Here is a 26132-nt window from a genome sequence, read left to right as displayed (position 1 = left end):
CACCTCAGGGCCATCACGTGATCGGACAGAACCTGCACATGGCAGACTGCTTGTGATGGTTGCGGCCAACTGAGTGAGAGCACAAGGTTGGAGATCTCTGGTTAATGTGTGCGAGAGACTGAGTAGGAGGTAACCATGATGGCTGGTGGGCATCAACCATGAGAGGTCTCTAACGACAAGCGTAAATTTTGAAGGTCGAAAACTGCGTGAGAAAGAAGGGACGATGGAGAAACAAAGAGAGACAAAGGTGGTGAGAACAAATTAAGGGAACTGTACTTTTTCTACGAGATGACTAGGTGGCGGGGGTGGTTGCCAGTCTCTCAGTACTATGGGTAGTAAAAGAGTGTGCCTCATGCATGGCAAGGCAAGGAAAGCCATAGGATTTCTTGGCGCTGCCATGCACGAGGGAGAGAGTGAGTTAATATACAGAGGAGGTTGGTATGGCCGGTGACGATTACTGCACATGCCAATCAATTGGCGCCGTCATGCAAGAGGGAGAGGTAGAGAGTGAGATGACGGCTACAGTAGTAAGTGAGGTTTTGAGGGAACTAGAGGCTAAAAATCGTCTGTGCATGCATGCAGTCGTTTGGCCAAAGAAAGAGAATACTGGTTGGCATGATAGAGAGAGAGAGAGAGAGAGATAGCAAAATTTGGTTGGCAGGTTGCGTAGAGAGATAGAGACAGAAAAAAAAACAAAACAAAACAAAACAGTTGGTTACATGCCGGCTTTGTTGGCGTAAGCTGGTGTGCGTCATGAATTATTACCACTTTCGTTGCTGCTAATATATCTGCCGCTTCTTTGTTAAAGTGGTGATGAGGCTTTGACCTCCATGAAGTAGTCGGCAGTGCAGCCCCATGGTTGTCAATAGTGCATCCTGGCAAGCCATAGAGGTTTGGAGCTTGAGGACGGTGTTGTCATCGCTATAGATGATCTATTGCTTGCTGTCATGTTTGCGCAAAGACCCTCACAATATCTTGCTTCTCTGTTTGCTAACGAGGACAGGCGCATGCGTGTCCCTCTGAGGCAGTAACATGGCACGCTTCTCTGTTGGTTTCGACATACCTACTTGGCCGACTGTCGGCAGGTGACAACTGTGTCATCGTACGCTTTGAGTTCATTCTCAGATGGTGTAGCAAGCCCTCATTATTGTCCTTTTTTTGTTTAATAACAAAAAAAATGAGGGTTGGTTCTCACGAGGCGTCATGAATAAAGACAGCTTTTCAGCTCAAGATTGGGTGGGTTAGGTCTTTTGAGTTCTTAGGGGAGTCTTTCTAAATATTTCAAATCTCCTCTTACACTATATCCTCTTACACTATAGTCGCTCTCTTAGGTGTTTCTTCCCACTATCAGAGAAAGGTGAAGAAGGATCCTAATTAAATTGTCCTTCATAAGACTTCATTAATCCGTAGATTAAGGTAATCTTGATGAACTAAACTACAAATGATCAAACTAAGTAGAAAGAAATGAACAGTGCATTTGACCAACAAAGTAATCTTTAATAGAATTACAAAATTTAAAAAAACTTAGCTGTGGGACGTGATTCATCACCATGCTCATCATGAGCATGTTTCTAGCACTGCCAAGGGCATTTTTGCAGGCTCTGATACCACTGCTACAGACGGGAGTGTAGAGAGCCCTACAAAATACCGAAAAAAATATACTACAAGCCATAAAACAGACAAATCTCCATACCTGGCGAATCCACGAGCACATAATTGACGCTATACGCGAACAGAGAGAGATAAAGAGTGGAAGAGAGCGAAAGAACATGCCCAGGTGCACCTCCGAGAGCAGAGTGCTACGCATGGCATGGCGAGAGAGAAGAGGGGAGAGGAGAGAAGAAGTACATAGGCACTGGGTGCAATCTCCCCCCGTGCAAGAGTGACCATTTCCCTCTTGCACGTATTTGTTATATAGATTTCTTGAATGGTCAAATTGGTTACAAGCTGGCCGGCCGGTCATAAATGGCCGAAGCTCATAATGAGCACTTCAATAATAAAATGTACATAAAATATATTTTTGAATGCGTAGGCCTAGCTTGCCCAAGCCTTTTCCACCTGTCAGCTGCAATAAATCATAAAATATCAATTCTATAACAATCCCCTCCTTTCTTTAATGGACGCAAGTTTGGACAAGTGGTGGACCCTGAAACCAAAGCCTCTTTGCTATATTAGATCATAGGTTGGACCTAGTTATCATACCCACTGTCACCTATCAACTACTATAGGACTATTCTTTCCAATGTCCAAGTATCCCTTGAGTCTTGCATGGTTGAACACGTGGGATTCTTGAAACCAAAATCCCCTTTCTATATCAGAGCATAGCTTGGACAAGTGGTGGACCTAGTTATAATGCCCCTCCTTTCTTTAATGGAAGCAAGGTTGGAAAAGTGGTGAATCTTGAAACCCAAACCCTTTGGCTATGTTAGAGGATAGCTTGGACAAGTGGTGGGCTTAGTTGTAGTATCCAATGTCCAAGGTCCAAGGTGAACTATGTAAAGACCTTACTTCCAAAAACAAAGTCATACAAGTGGTTCTCCTTGAAACCAAAACCTCCTTAGTGTATTAGAACATAGCTTGTACAAGTGGTGGACCCAGTTGTAATGGTGAATGTCCAAAGCAAACTATTATAGCACCTTGCTTCCCAAATCAAGTTTGGACCAAAAGTGGTGCATCTTGAAACCAAAAGTCCTTTATTGTATTAGAGCATAGCTTAGACAAGTGAGGGACCTAGATTTAATGTGTGATGTCCAAAGGAAAGTATTGAAAGACCTTGCTTTCCAATATTTGAATTCGTCAAGTGGTTAAAACTAAGTAAAAAACTTTGACCGTTTTCTTCCCGAATTGCCAAAAAGATAGTTTTAGACACCCCTAAATGAAAATGGTTTGGGGTGGCCTTACACAACGTTTTTTCAAAGACTTGAAATAAAGGGTTGCTGAAGAGTAATGAAAATTTCTTATGGCTTGAAGTGCCTGAGTATGTGAAAACAAGCTTAGGTTTTCCATGAGGCAAAATGTGACAAAAAAGAACTGTTGTCTCTTATGACATAATAAGAACGTTGGAAACTTAGGATTGACCATGTGGCCTAAACTTTGGCAAGTGAAGTGGTGGTGGCCAAGTTTGTTTGCACAGTGTGCACTTGTTTCTATATGTGTTGACCACTTGGCTAAATCTAGGACCATAACGCCAAACCTTTGGCACCTTAAATATAGTATGGGACATAATCTAGAAGTGCTTTAGTAAATTAGTAGTGTAGTTATTATGTTATATATCTATATTATATTTAAGTATATTCTAAATATAATTTATGTTCAAAATTTCACTACTGAAGAATGTTCGCATTTAGCACTCCAGATGCGGGGTCTTAGGGCAATGCCACGATGGGGTGCATCCAGCAAGGCAGCGCTTCCACGTGAGGTTTGGGGGTAGCACTCTTAATGGGGATGTGGAATATAGCGCTCTCGATCGCGCAGCTTGGGAGGCTGATTTTGGATATTGTTCTGGGCGGGGTCGTGGGACAGCGTCCCAGGCGGGGTCCGGCATAGTGCCCCGAGCGGGATCAAGGGGCGGCAACGCCTTGTCGCCTCTCGGCGCGACTGTCGGGCGGGGTCCGGGGCAGCGCCCATAGATTTTTTTTTATAAAGTTAATTCTTAGTATAGAGTTATGCATGTTTTGCATCTTTTCAACCATGATTTCTTTAATTTTGGCCGTGTGAATTGGTTAATGTTTTATACTGCTTTTGTTTTTTTTTAATCCTATGATAAAACGTGGACTTGTAGCTTACGTGGCATTCTAATAAACCCTATCAAGATTAGGCATAGAGAGAGCGCACGAGCAACATACACAGAGAAAGTGGACTAGCAGCAAACACAGAGAAAGCGCACCTGGATCGCACACAATTGAAGTATACGCGTGCGTAGAGGAGCAAACCCGGCATCGTACACAATGCATTGGTGGAGCATACATGATTGACAGTTCATGCACAAGATAAAGAAACAGCATCATACACAATGCTTTCTAGAAGGGTAGCATCAGGCATAGCTTCTTCTTAGGAGACATTGCACACCTCACGAATAGAGGAAAAACAGGTATGTCTCTCTCTCTCACTCTCTGTCTTTCTCCATATAGAGAAGATGGTTCTCTATAACTCTTTCTTGCACACACACATTCTCGTCAAAAGACAGAGATACATAATATAAAAGTATTCCCACACACATACACATATTCCCACACATCGTCTTCCTCTCTTCCACATACATAACCACAGTGAAATATGCTATCTTGCTGTCTCTCTCTTGAAAATACATGCACATATTCCCACACATCGTCTTCCTCTCTTCCACATACATAAACACAGTGAAATTTGTTATCTTTCTCTCTCTCATCTCTCTAGAAAACAGGTATCTCTCTCTCTCTCTATCTCTGTATCTTGTTGTCTCTCTCTTGAAAATACATGCTCATGCATGTGTGCGTCTGTGTTATCTATGTGTATCTATATATATTTGTGTTGTTTCATTGTAATACTCATACACAATGTAGATACACAATTACACTTAATTAAAATATGCACACATAGTATATATACATACATAAATATCACAGATAACTAAAACATTGTAATACTAGTAAACTTGAATGGAAGACTTACTTGCGTGATCTGTTAAAGTCGATTCTTATAGCGAGTTCTGGATCTATGCTGAGCTAATTTTCCTCTAATCCATTTGTAGATATGATCGTAACTTCTGTTTCTCAACTAGGACATGTAGACCAAAAATACGTGTATTTCTTTCGATGAATATATACACTAGTTGGTGACCCTTACCACAAGTGGTGGACCTTGAGACCAGTGGACTATAAGGACCTCCAAAAAATACCTCGTACACTCAATCCTTCTTGGTATCTAGGTTGGACAAGTCGTGGAACTTGTTCATATTCTCTAACCACTCTCTCTAACATGGTGACATAATTCAGGCGTGATAAATTGACATCTATGAAAACTAATATCAGTTTAGGCTTGTTAATTTGAGTTTGTTTGAATTTATGTACAATGTAATGATTTGAGGTTTGCAAATTTGAATTTTGGCGGGATAATCACATCTCTTTGTAGTAAACTTGAATTTAAAATCAATTTCGCGGGGGATATCTTAAATTTAAGTGGTAAAATTTGAATTTAATCAAAAAGTTTGAATTTTAATTTGGGAGGGACATTTTAAATTTAGGCGATAAGATTTTGAATTTTAAATTTAGGCGGGAAGGTTTTGAATTTATAGCACGATCTCCCTTACATAAGAGAGTATAGGTTGGACAAGTGGTGGACCTTAAAGCTAGAGCATCCATGCTACTGGACATGATAGGTAGGGAATCTAGTTGAATATTGTATGTATACTATATATGTAATAGATCTAGCTTGGACAAGTGGTGGACCTTGGAACAAAACCCCATGTAAAACATATCATGCCCATTCCCAGTGGTGAGAAAGAATACCATTTAAGATATAACCTTATAGGTTGGATAAGTGGTGGACCTTAACACCTAAATCTTCTTACTATAATGACATAGAGTGGAAAAGTGGTGAATCTTGAGACCAAACCACTCACGCTACTAGGGATAATCGGTTGGACAAGTGGTGGACCTTGAATTTAAACCCCCCATGTACAAAATATCGTGGGTTTAAGGTATTTCAATGGATCCTAGCATCTTGGAGACATGGTGGAGCTTGCTTCTCTCCATGTTTCAATGGAGCCTATCTTGGAGAAATGGTGGACCATCCTTCTCTCTATGTTTCAATAGAGTTAGCTTGGACAAGTGGTGGACCTCGGAACCAAACCCTCATGTAGAACATATCATGGTCATTCCAAGTGGTGAGAAAGAATACCCTTTCAGATATAGCTTTCTAGGTTGGACAAGTGGTAGACCTTTACACCTAGATCTTCTTGCTATAATGACATAGAGTGGAAAAGTGGTGAATCTTGAGACCAAACCACTCATGCTACTAGTGATAGTAGGTTGGACAAGTGGTGGACGTTGAATGTAAACCCTACATGTACAAAATATCTTGCGCTTAAGGTACTTCAATGGATCCTAGCATCTTGGAGACATGGTGCAGCTTGCTTCTCTTCATGTTTCAATGGAGCCTATCTTGGACAAATGGTGGAGCATCCTTCTCTTCATGTTTCAATGGGCCCTAGCTTGGACAAGTGGTGCACCTTTGCTTCTTTCTATGTTTCAATAGATTTATCTTGGACAAGTGGTGGACCTCGGAACCAGACCCTCGTGTAAAACAATTCATGGTCATTCCAAGTGGTGAGAAAGAATACCCTTACAGGCTGGACAAGTGGTGGACCTTAACAGCCATATCTTCTTAATATAATGACATAGAGTGGAAAAGGGGTTAATATTGAGACCAAACCACTCATCCTACTAGGGATAATAGGTTGGAAAATTGGTGGACCTTGAATGTAAAACCCCCATGTACAAAATATCGTGGGTTTAAGGTATTTCAATGGAGCCTAGCATCGTGGAGACATGGTGCAGCTTGCTTCTCTTCATGTTTCAAGGAAGCCTATCTTGAACCCATGGTGGAGCATCCTTCTCTCCATGTTTCAATGGAGCCTAGATTGGACAAGTGGTGGACCTTTGCTGCTCTCTATGTTTCAATAGAGTTAGCTTGGAGAAGTGGTGGAGCTTGGAACCAGACCCCTATGTAAAACCTGTCATGTGCATTCCAAGTGGTGAGAAAGAACAACCTTTAAGATATAGCCTTATAGGTTGGACAAGTGGTGGACCTTAACACCCATATCTTCTTAATATAATGACATAGAGTGGAAAAGTGGTCAATATGGAGACCAAACCACTCATGCTAGTAGGGATAATAGGTTGGACAAGTGGTGGACCTTGAATGTAAACCCCCCATGTACAAAATAGCGTGGCTTTAAGGTATTTCAATGGAGCCTAGCATCGTGGAGACATGGTGCAACTTGCTTCTCTTAATGTTTCAATGGAGCCTATCTTGGACAAATGGAGGAGCATTTTTCTCTCCATGTTTCAATGGATCCTAGCTTGGACAGGTGGTGGACCTTTGCTTCTCTCTATGTTTCAATAGAGTTCACTTGGACAACTGTTGGACCTTGGAACCAAACCCCCATGTAAAATCTATCATGGTCACTCCCAGTGGTGAGAAAGAATAACCTTAAAGATATAGCCTTATAGGTTGGACAAGTGGTGGACCTTAACACTCAGATCTTCTTAATATAATGACATAGAGTGGAAAAGTGGTGAATCTTGAGACCAAACCACTCATGCTACTAGCGATAATAGGTTGGACAAGTGATGAACCGTGAATGTTAAACCCCCATTTACAAAATATCGTGGGTTTAAGGTATTCTAATGGAGCCTAGCATCTTGGAGACAAGGTGCAGCTTGCTTCTCTTCATGTTTCAATGGAGCCTATCTTGGACAAATGGTGGAGAATCCTTCTCTCCATGTTTCAATGCACCCTAGCTTGGACAAGTGGTGGACCTTTGCTTCTCTCTATGTTTCAATAGAGTTAGCTTAGACAAGTGGTGGACCTTCGAGCCAAACCCCCATGTAAAACATATCATGGTCATTCCAAGTGGTGAGAAAGAATACCCTTTAAGATATAGCCTTATAGGTTGGACAAGTGGTGGACCTTAACACCCTGATTTTCTCTTTATAATGACATAGAGTGGAATAGTGGTGAATCTTGACACCAAACCACTCATGCTACTAGGGATAATAGGTTGGACAAGTGGTGAACCTTGAATGTAAACCCCCCATGTACAAAATATCGTGGATTGAAGGTATTTCGATGGAGCCTAGCATCTTGGAGACATGCTGCAGCTTGCTTCTCTTCATGTTTCAATGGAGCCTATCTTGTGCAAATGGTGGAGCATCCTTCTCTTCATTTTTAAATGGAGCCTAGCTTGGACAAGTGGTGGACCTTTGCTTCTCTCTATGTTTCAATAGAGTTATCTTGGACAAGTGGTGGACCTTGGAACCAAACCCCCATGTCAAACCTATCATGGTCACTCCAAGTGGTTAGAAAGAATAACCTTTAAGATATATCCTTATAGGCTGGACAAGTGGTGGATCTTAACACCCAGATCTTCTCAATATAATGACAGGGAGTGAAAAAGTGGTAAATCTTGAGACCAAACCACTCATGCTACTAGAGATAATAGGTTGGATAAGTGGTGGACGTTGAATGTAAACCCCCCATGTACAAAATATCGTGGGTTTAAGGTACTTCAATGGAGCCTAGCATCTCGAAGACATGGTGCAACTTGCTTCTCTTCATGGTTCAATGGAGCCTATCTTGGACAAATGGTGGAGCATCCTTCTCTCCATCTTTCAATGGACCCTAGCTTGGACAAGTGGTGGACCTTTGCTTCTCTCTATGTTTCAATAGAGTTAGCTTGGATAAGTGGTGGATCTTGGAACCAAACCCTCATGTAAAACATATCATGGTCATTCCAAGTGGTGAGAAAGAATACACTTTAAGATATAGCCTTATAGGTTGGACAAGTGGTGGAGCTTAACACCCAGATTTTCTCAATATAATGACATAGAGTGGAAAAGAGGTGAATCTTAAGACTAAACCACTCATGCTACTAGGGATAATAGGTTGGACAAGTGGTGGACCTTGAATGTAACCCCCCCATGTACAACATATCATGGGTTTAAGGTATTTCAATGGAGCCTAGCATCTTGGAGACATGGTGCATCTTGGTTCTCTTCATGTTTCAATGGAACCTATCCTAGAAAAATGGTGGAGCATCCTTCTCTCCATGTTTCAATGGAGCCTAGCTTGGACAAGTGGTGGACCTTTGCTTCTCTCTATGTTTTAATAGAGTTAGCTTGGACAAGTGGTGTACCTTGGAACCAGACCCCTATGTAGAACGTGTCATGTGCATTCCAAGTGGTGGGAAATAATACCATTTAACACTAGGTTGGTAACCTAACAGGACATAAAAGTGTCCTTTCAGGGTTTTGAAAAAAACCTACAAAACCATAGTAGATCCACTCATTTTGTATAATCCTTTCATGAGGTTATAGTTCAAGGACTACTACACATGGAAAAAATAAGAAACTTGTAGAATTTCTCATCTTTTGGTGACACCAAGCCTCCAAAGTTGATGGACCAGTACATTTTCGTCAAAACAGTCATTTCTTACGTTTTGTTGCATAAAAATAAGATTAGGGATTTTTGTAGGACTTGAGATAAATTCCCTAGTTAACTTCAATGGGTTGGTGATCAGAACATATGATTTCTTCTGACTCACTATTTTTTTTTTGGCCAAAAGAAATAGATACAAAAAAGTTGAATTTTTACCATTCTACAAACCTATCACCAAAGTTTCTATAGCCACGTTCAATACAAATAATATATGCATGTTTTCTTAGTTACATACTGTTCTTTAGGTTCATAAGGATCCATGGAGCATGTCAAAAGAATAATACATCTCTTACCAAGGGGAATCTTGGAGACAAAGATGAAGTGCTAAATACAGCAAACATGAAAAAACTGGGCTCAACATTATGAGTTGTAGGATCCCATAGAAACTATTCAATAGCTAGCCAAATTTGATCCTTATGACTAGATATGGTTACTACCTACAAAATGCATGTAGTTTTCACAAGAAACTAACAATATTGAAAAAGCTATACTTGATATAATAGAATGTTTCGTTTTCTTCTATAATTGAAAAAATCAGCCATCGCTGTCTACTATGAAAAATAGGGTATTAGGTGCCCCAAAACTCAAGGAATATTAGCTTTATGTTACAATATGTGACATAGAAAATCAAAATTGCATTTGGATATCATGAAAGCCACTAAAAAAATCATAGAAGTGCTAAAATTGGCTAAAAAACAGGATTTGACAATTTTTGTAATTTGGTCATAACTTACAACTTTAACATATATTTCTCCCTAGAAGCATCAGGACATGTCGAGGACTACTAAAGATAGTTCTCTAGCATTATAGACCTCACTAACATGAATTCCAGAGTGGTATAGTTGCAAAAAGTTGAAAAAAGTCAAAAACAGGACCCGTTTTTTCACACACTTTAGGTTGTGAAATGTTGTGCAAGGACAAGGTTAAAGATGGAATTGATATTCCAAAAAAATGTCGAGTTTTTTTCAGCTCATGCGACAAATTTCTAGATAGATAGAACTTCAAATTCCATTTTGAAACTCTTGACATAATTCAAGGAAAATGGTCACTTAACAGGACATAAAAGTGTCCCATTACCAACCTACTGTTAAGATATAGCCTTATAGGATGGACAAGTGGTAGACCTTAACACCCAGATATTCTTAATATAATGACATAGAGTGGAAAAGTGGTGAATCTTCAGACCAGACCACTCATGCTACTAGGGATAATAGGTTGGATAAGTGGTGGACCTTGAATGTGAACCCCCCATGTACAAAATATCATGAATTGAAGGTATTTCAATGGAGCATAGCATCTCTAAGACATGGTGCAACTTGCTTCTCTTCATGGTTCAATGGAGCCTATCTTGGACAAACGGTGGAGCATCCTTCTCTCCATCTTTCAATGGACCCTAGCTTGGACAAGTGGTGGACCTTCGCTTCTCTCTATGTTTCAATAGAGCTAGCTTGGATAAGTGGTGGACCTTGGAAACAAATCCTCGTGTAAAACATATCATGGTCATTTAATGTGGTGAGAAAGAATACACTTTAAGATATAGCCTTATAGGTTGGACAAGTGGTGGAGCTTAACACCCAAATTTTCTCATCATAATGACATAGAGTGGAAAATAAGTGAATCTTAAGACCAAACCACTCATGCTACTAGGGATAATAGGTTGAACAAGTGGTGGACCTTGAATGTAACCCCCCCATGTACAACATATCGTGGGTTTAAGGTATTTAAATGGATCCTAGCATCTTGGAGACATGATGCATCTTGGTTCTCTTCATGTTTCAATGTAACCTATCCATGACAAATGGTGGAGCATCCTTCTCTCCATGTTTCAATGGAGCCTAGCTTGGACAAGTGGTGGAGCTTTGCTTCTCTCTATGTTTTAATAGAGTTAGCTTGGACAAGTCGTGTACCTTGGAACCAGACCCCTATGTAAAGCCTGTCATGTCCAAGTGGTGAGAAAGAATACCATTTAAGATATAGCCTTATAGGATGGAAAAGTGGTTGACCTTAACACCTAGATATTCTTAATATAATGACATAGAGTGGAAAAGTGGTGAATCTTGAGACCAAACCACTCATGCTACTACGAATAATAGGTTGGAAAAGTGGTGGACCTTGAATTTAAACCCCACATATACGAAATATCGTGGGTTTAAGGTATTTCAATGGAGCCTAGAATCTCGGAGACATGGTCCAGCTTGCTTCTCTTCATATTTTGATGGAGCCTATTTTGGACAAATGGTGGAGCATCCTTCTCTCCATGTTTGAATGGAGCCTAGCTTGCACAAGTGGTGGACCTTTGCTTCTCTCTCTGTTTCAATATAGTAAGCTTGGACAAAAGGTGGACCTTGAAACCAAACCCCCATGTAAAACTTATCATGGTCACTCCAAGTGGTTAGAAAGAATAACCTTTAAGATATATCCTTATAGGTTGGACAAGTGGTGGACCTTAACACCCAGATATTCTTAATATAATGACAGGGAGTGGAAAAGTGGTGAATCTTGAGACCAAACCACTCATGCTACTAGAGATAAGTGGTGGACGTTGAATGTAAACCCCCCATGTACAAAATATCGTGGGTTTAAGGTACTTCAATGGAGCCTAGCATCTCGAAGACATGGTGCAACTTGCTTCTCTTCATGGTTCAATGGAGCCTATCTTGGACAAATGGTGGAGCATCTTTCTCTCCATCTTTCAATGGACCCTAGCTTGGACAAGTGGTGGACCTTTGCTTATATCTATGTTTCAATAGAGTTAGCTTGGATAAGTGGTGGAGCTTGGAACCAAACCCTCGTGTAAAACATATCATGGTCATTCCAAGTGGTGAGAAAGAATACACTTTAAGATATAGCCTTATAGGTTGGACAATTGGTGGAGCTTAACACCCAGATTTTCTCAATATAATGACATAGAGTGGAAAAGAGGTGAATCTTAAGACTAAAGCACTCATGCTACTAGGGATAATAGGTTGGACAAGTGGTGGACCTTGAATGTAACCCCCCCATGTACAACATATCGTGGGTTTAAGGTATTTCAATGGAGCCTAGCATCTTGGAGACATCGTGCGTCTTGATTCTCTTCATGTTTCAATGGAACCTATCCTCAACAAATGGTGGAGCATCCTTCTTTCCATGTTTCAATGGAGCCTAGCTTGGACAAGTGGTGGACCTTTGCTTCTCTCTATGTTTTAATAGAGTTATCTTGGACAAGTGGTGTACCTTAGAACCAGACCCCTATGTAAAACCTGTCATGTGCATTCCAAGTGGTGAGAAAGAATACCATTTAAGATATAGCCTTATAGAATGGACAAGTGGTTGACCTTAACATCTAGATATTCTTAATATAATGACATAGAGGGGAAAAGTGGTGAATCTTGAGACCAAACCACTCGCGCTACTAGGGATAATAGGTTGGACAAGTGGTGGACCTTGAATTTAAACCCAACATATACGAAATATCGTGGGTTTAAGGTATTTCAATGGAGCCTAGCATCTCGGAGACATGGTGCAGCTTACTTCTCTTCATGTTTCGATGGAGCCTATTTTGGACAAATGGTGGAGCATCCTTCTCTCCATGTTTGAATGGAGCCTAGCTTGGACAAGTGGTGGACCTTTTCTTCTCTCTATGTTTCAATAGAGTTAGCTTGGACAAGTGGTGGACCTTGAAACCAAACCCCCATGTAAACATACCCATGCATGGTGCATCAAATAAGGAATTTCCCATTTCCCAGAGCGAGGTGGTTACGTGGGGCCCACATGTGTACAACTAGGATAGCATGTACATAGTGCATCGATTTTCACTATCACCAGTACGAGTGTGTTTTTTCTATAATAATGAGGAGTTGGTAGCACGTAAAAATTCTCGAGGAAGCTATCCGCAGGCTGATGACATGAGGTAAGCAGGTGCGTCAGATGGCGTCTAGTGGTACCAGGACATCGAATGGGGTCAATACTTGCACGTGGATAAGTACGGACACAAGTGGGTGTTTTCTTGTGATACTTATGCAGAAAGATCATCATGAGGACCACTTTTTGGGTCCACTTCACGTGGTGGTGGGATGCATTATTGAAAAAAGTTGAGTGCGAGGTGTGCGGATGGATGCAGCAGGGTGACAACTATGCACTGCGAGGTCAGTTTTTGGCCTTTTAGAGGTCCGTTTGAGGTCAACTAAAAGGCCAAGGGTGCCCAAGTAATAAAGCTAATTTTGGGAACTGAAAAACCAGAGAGAAGACCGAAAAAAATGAGGAGAGAAGAGGAGAAACAGCCGCAACTGTGTTTTTGCTATTTTTTGAGCCTGTTTTGGCCATAAACTGCTCATGCGAGGTCGGATGTCAGCACTTTGACATTGTGGACTAGGGTTTTGGGGCCATTCCGGACACAATGGCACTATCCATTTTGCCAAATTCCTCACTATTTTTTTGTTGTTTTGGCTGTGTAAGTTTCTCGTAGGAGCGAAGCCTCTCCTTCAATTTGTGATTGTATCTGGAATATTTTACCCATACTGTGTGAGCTATTTTCCCCATTGGTGTTGACCCAAGATCAATTGTATCTAAAGATAATAAATTCTTCTCTTTTGAGCTGAGTTTTTTAGATGTGTGTGTGTGTGTGTGTGTGTGTGTGTCTATGTGGAGTGGGTAAATGGGTAGTCTCGCTCCTCTCACTCCATAGGTGTGCTCCCTATCTCGGCCAGGTGGGTTGTGTAAGCCGAATAGTTCCCCATAGTGTGTGTGTGTGTGTGTGTGTGTGTGTGTGTGTGTGTGTGTGTGTGTGTGTGTGTGTGTGTGTGTGTGTGTGTGTGTGTGTGTGTGTGTGTGTGTGTGTGTGTGTGTGTGTGTGTGTGTGTGTGTATCATCCCAAGAGTGTGTGTCGGGTCATTATAGAGGCGTTCTGTGTGTTTCCATCCCACTCACATTCTTTTGGTGCCTCCACAGGGGATCTTCTTCGAGTACCTTCTGCTTCGAGCTTCGAGATTCGAGATTCGGGATTACAGGTTGCAGAATATAGGTTACAGGGTACAGGGCCAGGTACAGGTACAAGTGATTCACACAGGTATAGGTAGATGGAGTACAGTGATATATTGGCAAGTGGTGTCACTTGTAGTTGTTGTGGGTTGTATCATTTGGCACCTGTTTGAGCGCATTGTCTGCTGGATTGTACGTTACTTTGTGGAAACTGCCATTTTATGCCTTTGTGGAGCCATATTTGGTTTTATTTGGCAGTCCCAACCATTTTTGAGACTTGGTCTGGAAGATAGTCATTTCTGAAACTTGACTATACGAGATTTGCATAAGCCTTCGTGTGAGGGTCGATAGCATGAGGTTTTATTGAGTTGGGGGATTCTCAAATGTGGAGATCCTTTCGGTGATACAGGTCGCTGGAGAACCCTTTTCATGACCTTGCCATAGGCTATGTACTAGTGATTCCTAATTGATGCTCGGGTTCAATTGTTGGCAGTCTATGCATACATATACAGTCTATATTTTGGGTTCTACTATCTACTTTTGGGGAAGCTCTACCAAAATTTTTCCAAGTTATGATGGATGGTTTTTTGGTCTTTTAAGCCATTTATGTTGTTATGCTACTGAACTTTTGGCAAAATAAGAGGATAAGACAAGTGTGATTTCTTGGGAGCTGCATAGTTGAATTTAATGGATGATCAAAATGTCCCTCAATTCACTCCTTTTCATTTAACTCAAACAATCCAGTTAAATGTTCATGTGTCCAGGAAGATTTTTTTCCAACAGCGCATAGTCTTTATGTTCGGGCCAAGAAGATTAAGAGAGATCCTCGAATTTCCTTTTCCTGTTGTAATTTCCTGTTGTTCATGTGTTTGTCCTTATCTAAAGTTGAGCTCCATTGAAGTTTCTGGGAATTGAGTCAGTCAAAAGTTTTGGGTTCTTGCACATGTGTTTGAAGGGGTTCTCAAAGCATCGTAACTTGGGTAGCCATGGCTTTCTCTTATCCGGAGTTTCATGGAAGAAGTGATGAAGATGTGGAAGACTTTTTGGAAAAGATGGAGGTTGCCTGCATTAGCAACCAGATTCATGACCCGACACAGACGTTACGACTTCTCCAAATTTGTTTGAAGAGTGATGCACGAGTTTGGTCCAAAGCTTTTGAAGAGGAGTTGAGTGGGGCTGATCCACCCCTAAGGTTGAGTTGGGACAATCTATGTCATGGGTTGGAAGTGGAGTTTGTGAAGATAGAAGATCCTAACAAAGTGTGGCAAGAAGTACAAGGTTTGGTGCAGAAGGAAGGTGAGCCAGTAGATGCGTACATACGTAAGTTCTCATTGGCATGGGAGAGGATGTGCAAGGCCTTAGTACCACAAGTACCCCCGCCTTACATGATGAAGAAGGACAGGTTCTTGGCTGGTCTTTGGGAGAATATACGTTGGAGAGTGTAGCTAAAGAAGCCTAGAACATATGAAGATGCATTGGAGGTGGCAAGGAACAAGGAGTGGAAGCTAAGGAAAATGAGCCAGTTAGGAGTAGAGTCGTTGCCCATGACGTATGATATTTAGCCTATGGACTCTTTGCAAGGCCGCATGCCAAGGGTTCATCATGAACCAGTGGGTTGCTGTTACTCCTCAGGTTATGCCAGTAGTGGTCACTACAATAGTGCAAGACAATGGGTTAAGGCAATATATGAGGCAAGTGGTAGATTTAATGAAGAATCTCAGCCTAAAACATGCTAGGTCAAGTGGGAAATAATCGAGGTCCAGGGAGGTTTACAAATCAGCCAGGAGGTGAAGAAAGACCTAGGAATGGTGTTGGACAAAGCAATGGTAGGTTCTGGAGGCAAACGCCCACATGTTATAATTGTGGAGAGTTGGGACACATCAGCCCGCAATGTGATAATCCACCAAGGATGGGGGGAGACATGTATCCATTGCCAAGACAGGTGCTAAGTAGGTCAAATGATTATGGCATCGAAATTAAGGGAGAAGAAAGAACCAGTGGATTAACCCAGGAGGAAAAGGGAAAGACAAAAGTGATAAGTATAGTCACCTTGGAGAAGGCATCAAAGCTGGAGGATACATTAGTGATGCCCCAGGTCTGAGTAAGAAGAAGGGAAAGAGTCATGATGGCGAGGATCTCAAGGCCAAGAGAAAAACGAGGGCTCGTCCCAAGTTTCATGTTTCAGATTTTCCACTAGGGGATGGGCAATTAAGCTATGACTTGAAGGAGGATCTGACAAGCAGGAAGGCAGATGTTACTTTTGGGCAGCTTATAGAGATGGTGCCTAAGCTAAAGCGACAGTGGAAGAGGATGGTTAACCCAATGGAGAAAGAACCAGAGAGAGGTTCCGTATAGGTGCTGGCAATGGATGAGCTACCAGACATTTGTCCAATAGTAGATGTGTGGCACAAAAGAAAAAATCTAGGACAAGGTTATGTTGATGGCGGAGCCCAAATATGTGTCATAACACACTCATGCGTTGAGAAGATGGGTCTTACAGTGAGTGGGGTATCAGGCTTCTCGATTAGATTAGCAAACCATCAAAAAGTAAAATGTTTGGGTGTTGTAAAGAGCTTAGAAGTGGAGGCATATGATGCAAAGGCAGTGGTTGATTTTCATGTGATGCCAGCGGGGTTGGGAGCATATCCTATTATACTGGACAGACCATGGTTACGAGCAGTAGGAGCTGTTCAAGATTGGTGACGTGGTACAATTAGCCTCTATGGAAAGACAGGTGCCAAGAAGCTATATAATATGGACACAAGGAAACGATTGGAGGAGCTTTATGAAGATGAGGATGAGTCTAGTGATGAGGACCCTTCCACAGTGTCTGATGAGGACAGTGATAGTACTACCAGCAGTGATGAGGATGCTGATGTTGCATTTCTTTTGATGGACAAAGAAACCCAGGACTCTGGTTTAGTCACATTTGCAAATGAGGTTGAAGATGAGAGTGAAGGGCCTTATGAAGTGATTGAAGGGCTGATGCAAACCAAGGTTGAATTGTCAAAGAAGCAGGAATTGATGACACGAATGATTAGTGGAGACCTCTCAGCTATGGAGAAGGAGATATATTTTCACATGCTGGCTAGTTTTCCTGATTTGTTCATCACTTCATATGAAGAGATTAGAGGGTTCAAAGGAGAAGAGATGCATATAGAGTTGAAAGAAGGTGCTAAGACAGTGCAACAAAGGCTAAGAAGGATGGTTCAAGAGAAAATGGAATCCTTGCAGGAAGAGGTGGGCAAGTTATTGAAGGCAGGGTCCATAGTCCCAGTGGAGACCACGGAATGGGTGAGTCCATTAGTAGTTAGTCCAAAGAGGGATGGAAAGTGGAAGATTTGTGTAGATTTTAAGCCCTTAAATGCAGCCACTAAGAAGAAACCATATCCTCTTCCATTCATTGATCAGATCTTGGATTCAGTGGTAGGTTATGAGAGGTATAGTGTGTGTGATGGTTTTTCAGGCTATTTTCAATTGAAGATTTCTCTTAAAAACCACGCAAAAACAACTTTCATTACGCCATGGGGCTGCTATTGCTACACGGTATTTCCATTTGGGTTGACAAATGGACCTTCCTTCTATCAAGAGAGAGCAAATTGGGTATTGGCACCATTCATTGGTAGTTGTGTTAAAGCTTTTATGGATGACTTCTATGTCTACAGCAGTAGGTTTGAACACCATGAGAAGCTGTAGATGGTATTGGATCGATATGATGAATGTGGAGGACAACTTAATCCAAAGAAATGTCATCTAGCACAGCCAAGGGTGAAGTTATTGGGCCATATGGTGTCAGAAAATGGCATTGAGGCTGATCCAGACAAGGTTAAGTCTATTATTCTTCTTCCATCACCTACGAGTACAAAGCAATTGGCAACCTTTATACACAAAGTGAAGTACATGGCGTGGTTTATTCCATTGTCTTCACAGCTCCTTTATCCATTACAACAAGTGGCAAAGCATGATCCATTGCAATGGGATGACAAGTGTGAAAAGGTGCTTCAAGAGGTGAAAGAGGTGTTAGGGGGTATGTCAGCCATGCAGGCTCCTGATTGGGAGCAAGTGTTTTATGTAAATCCATCAGTAGGGGATGATGCCATTGGAGCCTGCTATTGCAAAAGGGGAAGGGAAGCCATTATATGCGGCCAGTGTATTGTGCAAGCCGAGTGCAGTTGGTAGAAGAGAGAAAGTTCTCGAAAGTAGAGCTAGTGATGGCCAGTGTAATATTTGCTTGTCGACGATTTCATTATTACCTGCTACCACGACCTTTTGTTTTCTTGACGAGCTACGCCTTTTTGCCACAGTTAATTAATGGCACTAACATGTCAAATGTGGTCAAGAAATGGGTAATTGAGCTGCAAGAGTGCTACGGCATTAGCCGCACATACAGTACTGCGGTCCTGCGGAGGTCTGGACACTGCGGATCAGGAGTCATGTGGTATGCGGCAGCCGTAGCGACAGTTCTTCACAGGATATCATGGGACAGGAGTGTGTGCACCGTTTCCGATCTGCGCTGGAGCAGCGGTTGTATATGGAGGGGCATACCTGTCTTTTGATGTAACTTAACCAATCTCTATGATATTCATGGCATCTACTGTTGTAACTCTGAGTCTGGAATATACATGAATGAAGCAAGAGGTGTTCTGTGCCTGTGTACTGTGTGTACTTCCTTCTCCTGCCATTCTATATGTTGATGTTCGTATAATGTAGTTGCGGGTAATCATTCCCATAATGCCTATTGCTCCAGTGCGGGAAATAGCCATTACATCTGGCAACCACGATGCGGGATGGACATCCTGCGATGAATATGCATGCGCACTAGGTCGTAGGGTCCGCCTGACCCTGTGTTTCCAATTGTAGGAAGACGACGGAGGAGAGGCGGTTCAGATGAATTTGTCTTTTCTTCACCGCAGATTGAGGAATCTGTATCTCCATCACCAAGCCCGGTGCGTGGTAGGCGGTTGTGGTGAGCGAGACGTACTCCGTGCAGTCAGTCATGTCCTCCTATCATATGTTCACCCTCACCCACACAGGTTGCTCCACCACCGTCTCCGGTAAGCAATCCGGGGGTATCTCCGCCACTGTCTCCACCTCCTAGTGCTCGTCAGCTTTTCCCGGGAGGAGGAGGAACAGTTGGGCAAGGGGTGATGGCTCATCCTCAGATTAAGTATAGTTGTTTTTGAGGTCTTTCGAGTGAAGACCCTGATGCACATTTGTGCCAATTCAATAAATCTTATGGATTGAATCATCCTGGGGTGGTGATTCCTCTCCATCAGCAATTAGTGTTTGAATCTACACTCTCAAGGAAAGCTGCGAAATGGTTGTCCGAATACCCTGATGACCATTTCCAGACGTATGCCGACGGATCCATAGCATTTCTAAGAAGGTTTTGAACGGAAAAGACAGTCCCTCAACATTTGGAGAAGCTTCGAACGCTCCGGCAGAAGTCATTGCCAGTGGAGGATTACGCTGCAAAATTTCGGATGCTTTTGGAGAGGGTATCTCAGGCACAAAGACCGGCAGCCGAAGTGTTGAATGATTATTTTTTGCGGGGTCTCAACAAGGATCTTAGAACGGCTATGGCAACAGTGGATAAGGTAACTACTCCACTGGATAATGTAATTGCTAGGGCTATAGTAGCAGGAGAGGCTTTAGAGGATACGGAATATCCAAAGAAGTCAAAGAAGAAAGACAGGAAGAAATCTCATCGGAAGTCACAGGACAGTGGAAGTGATAGTTCGGAGTCGGAATCCGCAGTATCTGATTCCTCGGACTCAGGCAACAGCGATTCGGGGAAAGAATCAGAGGAGACACCGCGGAAAAAATCCCAACGTCACGGGAAAGGTGTATCATCCGGATCGACGGAATCAGTTGCAGTGGCTAAAAGTCGGAAGGAAATATGGTGTACCCAATGTTGAAATCCGGGCCATGCTGTTCAGGAATGTGCAATGAATCAGAAGTGGTGTGCGATTTGCACGACCAATACTCATAATACAGTGGAATGTTATTTCAATGGTTGGGGTCGTCGGAGTAGAGGGGACTCTTCTACCTGGCAACAACCACAGATAGGGCAAGGACAAGAGCCTGTTGTGGCGATGGCTCATGCTCATACATCAGAGATGCCTGTGCAAGGTCAAGCAGGAGGACGGGGTCAAGGGGGAGGACGAGGTCGCGGAAGAGGTGGCCGAGATCCTTATCTCCCCAAGACATGCCTTTTCTGTTTGGGGGATGGACATTGGTGATCTGAGTGTACAGAAGCTATGGAATACGATCGGAAAAAGCAGGAACGCGCTGCAGGGAAACAGCCTAGTGTGGCTATGGTTCAGATTGAAAGACTGGAGGATTCTGACCCAGTGGTTTCATTAATCATGCGATCGGGTAAAAGTGTGGTTCCAACTCCCGATGTGAAAATTCCGGATTGGACGGTTCAGGAAGAAGTGCAAAAAAATACTGTGTCCTGGTTGCCACATTCCGCACCATCAGTGAAAACAGCAGGACCATCGACATCAACTATGCCATCGACTGTGGGTCTGGAAATAAAGGAAGGGAAAGCTGGAAATAAGGATGATATTAAAGAACAGGAGGAGTGGAATTCAGTTTGGAAAGAGGTTCTCATGTCACCAATTCAAGTACCTTTGGGTTCATTGCTGAAATTAGTCCCGAATTTCCATAATGCATTGCTGCGACAATCGGCCACTGAGCTGCGGGAAGTCTGTAAAGAATGAGGATGCAAGAGAGCTACACAAGACAAGCACAAAGCACACAGAGATGGAAAGCTTCTTCTTCTTCTCAGAAAAGAGAGTACAAAATGACTAAGTGCTAAAGCTGAAAAGTAGCACATATGTACATGCGGTCACTAAGTGTGAACTCGCTAGAAGTGTACTAGGCTGGCACTATACGTGTAGTCCAGCTGTAGAATCACTGGCAGAGATCCTCCGTGTCGGTCACCTAACGCGCCAGTGAGTAAATGCCGTAAGCGGCCAAGACCCGTAGTGGATGCCAGCTCAAGGTGTAGAGCTCGACATCTCAACACTCCCCCTCGAGCTCTGCATGTCGCAGAGTCCAAGCATAGTCCGGAAACATCGAAGCTTCTCAGCTCCGAGGGCCTTGGTAAAGATATCCGCTATCTGCTCCTCTGTGCTGACGTAGACCAAGTCGATGTCGCCCGCCAACACTCGCTCTCGAACGTAGTGGTAATGGACCTCTATGTGTTTGGTCCTAGCATGGAACACTGGGTTCCTAGCCAACTGCATGCTGCTGAGGTTGTCACAATGAATGACAATCTGCTGGTCCACCTGCACTCCCAAGTCCTCAAGTAATGTGCGTAGCCAAGCTACCTCTCACGCCGCAACTGCTGCACCTCTGTACTCGGCCTCTGTGCTCGATAAAGCAACCGTAGGCTGCTTTTTGCTACTCCAAGTCACAGCAGCACTCCCAAAAGAGAACATGAAGCCACTCGTAGATCTCCTATCAACAATGCTACCTGCCCAATCTGCATCTGTATACTCATACAATGCTAATGGTGCATCTGCTGCATAGAACAATGCGTAGTCAAGAGTACCTTGCACATACCTAAGTGTGCGTCGTACTCCATCCAAATGTGGCTTCCTCGGAAGCTGCATGAACTTCCTCTTGCAACTCACCATTCAAGAAGGCATTCTTTACATCCATTTGATGCATAATCCATCCTCTAGATGCAGCCACTGCTATGACAGCTCTCACAGTCGTCATCTTTGCCAATGGAGCAAAGGTCTCCTCATAGTCTATGCCATACGTCTGTGCATAACCCTTTGCGACCAGCCTTGCCTTGTGACGCTCAATGTTACCATCAGCCTTATGCTTGGTTTTATACACCCATTTACAGCCAATAGCTTTCTTGCCACTTGGCAATGGCACCAACTCCCATGTGTCATTTGCTTCCAATGCAGCCATCTCTTCATTCATTGCATCATCCCAATGCACATTTCCAACTGCATCCTCAAAACATGTGGGCTCCACATCCTGTATCACCTTAGCCATGTAGGCTTGGTGATGCGCTAGATACCCATCATAAGTCAATTTCTGAACTGGATTTCTGACTCTATTAGATCTGCGCGGTCCTTGGTCACTCCTTTGCCCTCTAGCATTTTCTTGTACTTTCCTTACACCAGGTGTCCTGACAGCCGGAATTCCAAATTCCTCATCAAGACTTTGTTCAGAATCATCTGAATCCATGTCTACATGTGAAAAACCTGATGATGCATCAACCATAAAGGGAGGTTCATCAACCTTTTTCTTTCCTTTTCGTGATACATTCCCTGTACCTGTTGGTGGAGTAACCTGCGTACATAGTCTACCATTCCATGGTTTCTCAACAGAGCCACAAGAAGAGGACTCTTGTGGTCCACTCAAAACCTGTGACTGTGGCCTCACATTTTGTACAACCACATCATCTTTTACATCAGCCCCAATAGTGCCATGTGCATTACTGTACCAGCTGCTCATCTCATCAAAGACTACATCTCTGCTCACTCGTAATTCTCGTGTAGTAGGATTGTAGCACCTGTACCCCTTTTATTCAAGGGAATATCCCACAAGAATACATTTCTCTGCTTTAGGATCCAATTTCCTACGCAACTCATCTGGTACATGCACGTAAGCTATGCAGCCAAACACTTTCAAGTGTGCCAAATCAGGCTTTGTACCTGTAAACTTTTCCTCAGGTGTTACATCATGCACCGTAGCTGTAGGTGTCCTGTTCATAATGTACACAGCTGTATTTACAGCTTCAGCCCAGAAATGATGAGGCATGTTCTTCTCATTCATCAATGCACGTGCAACCTCTACAATGTGCCTGTTTTCCTTTCTGCGACCCCATTCTGCTGTGGAGTATATCTGCATGTAAACTGCCTGTGTATACCATGCATTCGCAGAAAATCTGAAAAATCATTGGAGAAGTACTCTCCCCCTCCATCTGACCTCAATGTCTTGATTTTCATATCTGTCTCCTTCTCAATCATGACTTTGAAGTCTTGAAAGTGACCAAACACTTCACTTTTGTTACGCATGAAGTAGACCCATACTTTCCTTGTATGGTCATCAATGAAAGAGACATAATACCTGCAGCCATGTATACTTGCAGTATCGGTTGGACCCCAAACATCTGTGTGCACCACCTCAAGTGGCTTTTTACATACATTGCGCTCAAGTGGAAATGAGCCCTTTGACTGTTTTCCAAACTGGCATGCTGCACACACTTTATGCATACCATCCACCTTGAATTTGGGCAAACCTTTTACAATCTGTTTTGATTGCATGCTGCGCAATCTCTGCTCATTGACATGGCCAATGCCTTTGTGCCAAATGTCAACATCAGCCACAACACCTGTGCCCTGTGAAAATAATGCAGCTTTTACCTCAGGCATGTCTACATTCAACGTAAACATTCTGGCCACACATTTGCCCTCTGTGATCAGCTTACAGCCATTCTAGAAATCTTCTACATAACAGCCATTTGGATTGAAGCGAACTTGCAAACCCTGCTCAACCATTTGTCCAACAGAAACAAGATTCTTTGTAATGTTTGGGACATGAAGTACATCTGCTAAGTACTTTGATTTCCCACTCTTCGTATTTAGAGGTATGTCCCCTACATGAGCAATGGGGTGAGCTGTGTCATCTCCTGTCTGCACATAGCCTGACACATCTGGTTTGCGCATATCTCTAAACCACTCTCCACGAGACGTCATGTGATTAGAGGCACCTGAATCCACATACCAAACATCATCTTGGGTGGAATTCTCTGCAGTCATTGTATTCATTACATGCTGCATAACAAACATGCGCTCCTTTTTGCTGTCATCTGCATCTCTGCTAGTAGATGCATAGTTGCCATGTTCTCTCTTTCTACTTGCTTTTCCCTTTGGACAGGCACGTGACATGTGACCTCTTTCACCACAAGTCCAACATTCTCTACTATCTGGAGTATGTTGCTGCCTGCTTGATCCTGCACCACGACCTCTTTGACTCCTCCTGCCTTGAGACTGGTTTCCCCTGCCACCTGTATTGTTTTGATTTGATTGACCTTCCAAAAATTGGCCCCTGCAACCCCTTGGGCCTCGACCACAACCTCTACCTCTACCTCTGTTGGAGTTAGAATAGAAGGCCTGTTTAGAATTATTTCTGCCATGAGAAGAAGATGTGTCAAGGTTCTTCTCCTCAAGAATAAGCATAGAAATCAAATCTTGGAACACGGGGATGTCGTCTCTTGTATTCATGGAAGACCTAAAATGTACATACTCATCTCCTAGACCATCCAAGCATGCACGGACAATGTCATCGTCTTCCACTGAGACTTTAATAGATCCAAGAGCCTCAATGATACTCTTGATCTTCAAAGCATAATCATTGATGGAGAGGTTGTTCCTCTTAACCTGATTTAGCTCCGACTTTAGTTGAAGCTTCCTGGCCTTGGTGTTCACCTCGAACACTCTGCCTAAGTTTTTCCATGCAATGGCGGGGGTTTCAGCATCCTGTAGATAGCCCATCATGCCATCTGTGATGCTCATAGAAAGCCAATACATCACTTTGCTTTGGCCTTGTTGCCAGTCCCTCAAAGCTTTCCTTTGTTCTGCTGTAGCATTTGCCTCGGGAATCTCTGGTTCCTTTTCATTGTCTACTTCTACATAGTCCCAATAACCTTTTCCTTTTAGGAAATTTGTTATTCTGAACTTCCATGTAGGGTAGTTATTTTTCTCAAGCTTCTCAGTAACAATCTGACTGAAACCGTCAGACATCTTGAAGCACCAAGACAAAATAGCTGCAATCTGCAAAAACCTGCAAATCTGCTGAACCTGCTATCGTGGTTCCTGTAACGCTCTCTACACTCAACGAGTGTCCACAATCAAGCGTTTCACAACCACTGTACTTGTACAGTAAATCTCTGTATACTGCACTTTGGAGACCTGTTCAGAAACTTCGGCATCTGGTCGTGGATTGCGAACGAAGGGATTGTGATGCTCTTGCTCTCTTAGCCTCTCTTGCCTGCACCAGGCTCTGATACCATGTAAAGAATGAGGATGCAAGAGAGCTACACAAGACAAGCACAAAGCACACAGAGATGGAAAGCTTCTTCTTCTTCTCAGAAAAGAGAGTACAAAATGACTAAGTGCTAAAGCTGAAAAGTAGCACATATGTACATGCGGTCACTAAGTGTGAACTCGCTAGAAGCGTACTAGGATGGCACTATAAGTGTAGTCCAGCTGTAGAATCACTGGCAGAGATTCTCCGTGTCGGTCACCTAACGCGCCAGTGAGTAAATTCCGTAAGCGGCCAAGACCCGTAGTGGATGCCAGCTCAAGGTGTAGAGCTCGACATCTCAGCAAAGTCGCCATTGGGAAGGTTGAAAGCGAGGATGATGATACAGCCCCGTTGCCGGCGAATAGGATCACAGATACCCGTATTCCGGAGCTTTCAGTTCGATACCATGGCACATACACTGACAAGGTACTCTTGGATGGAGGAACGGGGGTAAACATTATCACCCAAGCAGCGTGTGAGCGTTTTGGTCTCAGTGATTGGGAGCCTGCACCCTTTGTATTCCGCACGGCAGATCAAAGAAGAGTGCAACTAGTGGGTTTACTTTGGGGCATTGTTTTGGATGTGGCGGGCTTATCCTTTGTTGTTTCCTTAGTAGTCTTGAATATTGAAGATCATAATCAGGATTATCACATTATCTTGGGAAGACCCTGGTTACGACAAGCGAGGGTAAAGCATAATTGGGAAGCAAATATGCTTACAGTAAAGAAGGGTAAAAGAAAAGTGCGTGTGATGCTGGGAACATGCCGACAACCAGTTCAGGCAGCATGGCCGGTGATAGCTGAAACAGTTAATATGGTGGAAGGATTAGAAGAGGATGAAGAGGAACAATTTCTCAAAGCTAACCCGGATTTGGTTTCTCTATACCTTGCGGATATTTCTCTGATTCCGAAAGGGAA

The sequence above is a fragment of the Adiantum capillus-veneris genome, chromosome 10, assembly GCF_014529385.1.
Source record: "Adiantum capillus-veneris isolate H3 chromosome 10, ASM1452938v2, whole genome shotgun sequence".
Classification (NCBI taxonomy): Eukaryota; Viridiplantae; Streptophyta; class Polypodiopsida; order Polypodiales; family Pteridaceae; genus Adiantum; species Adiantum capillus-veneris.
Note: the sequence above shows the minus strand (reverse complement) of the source record.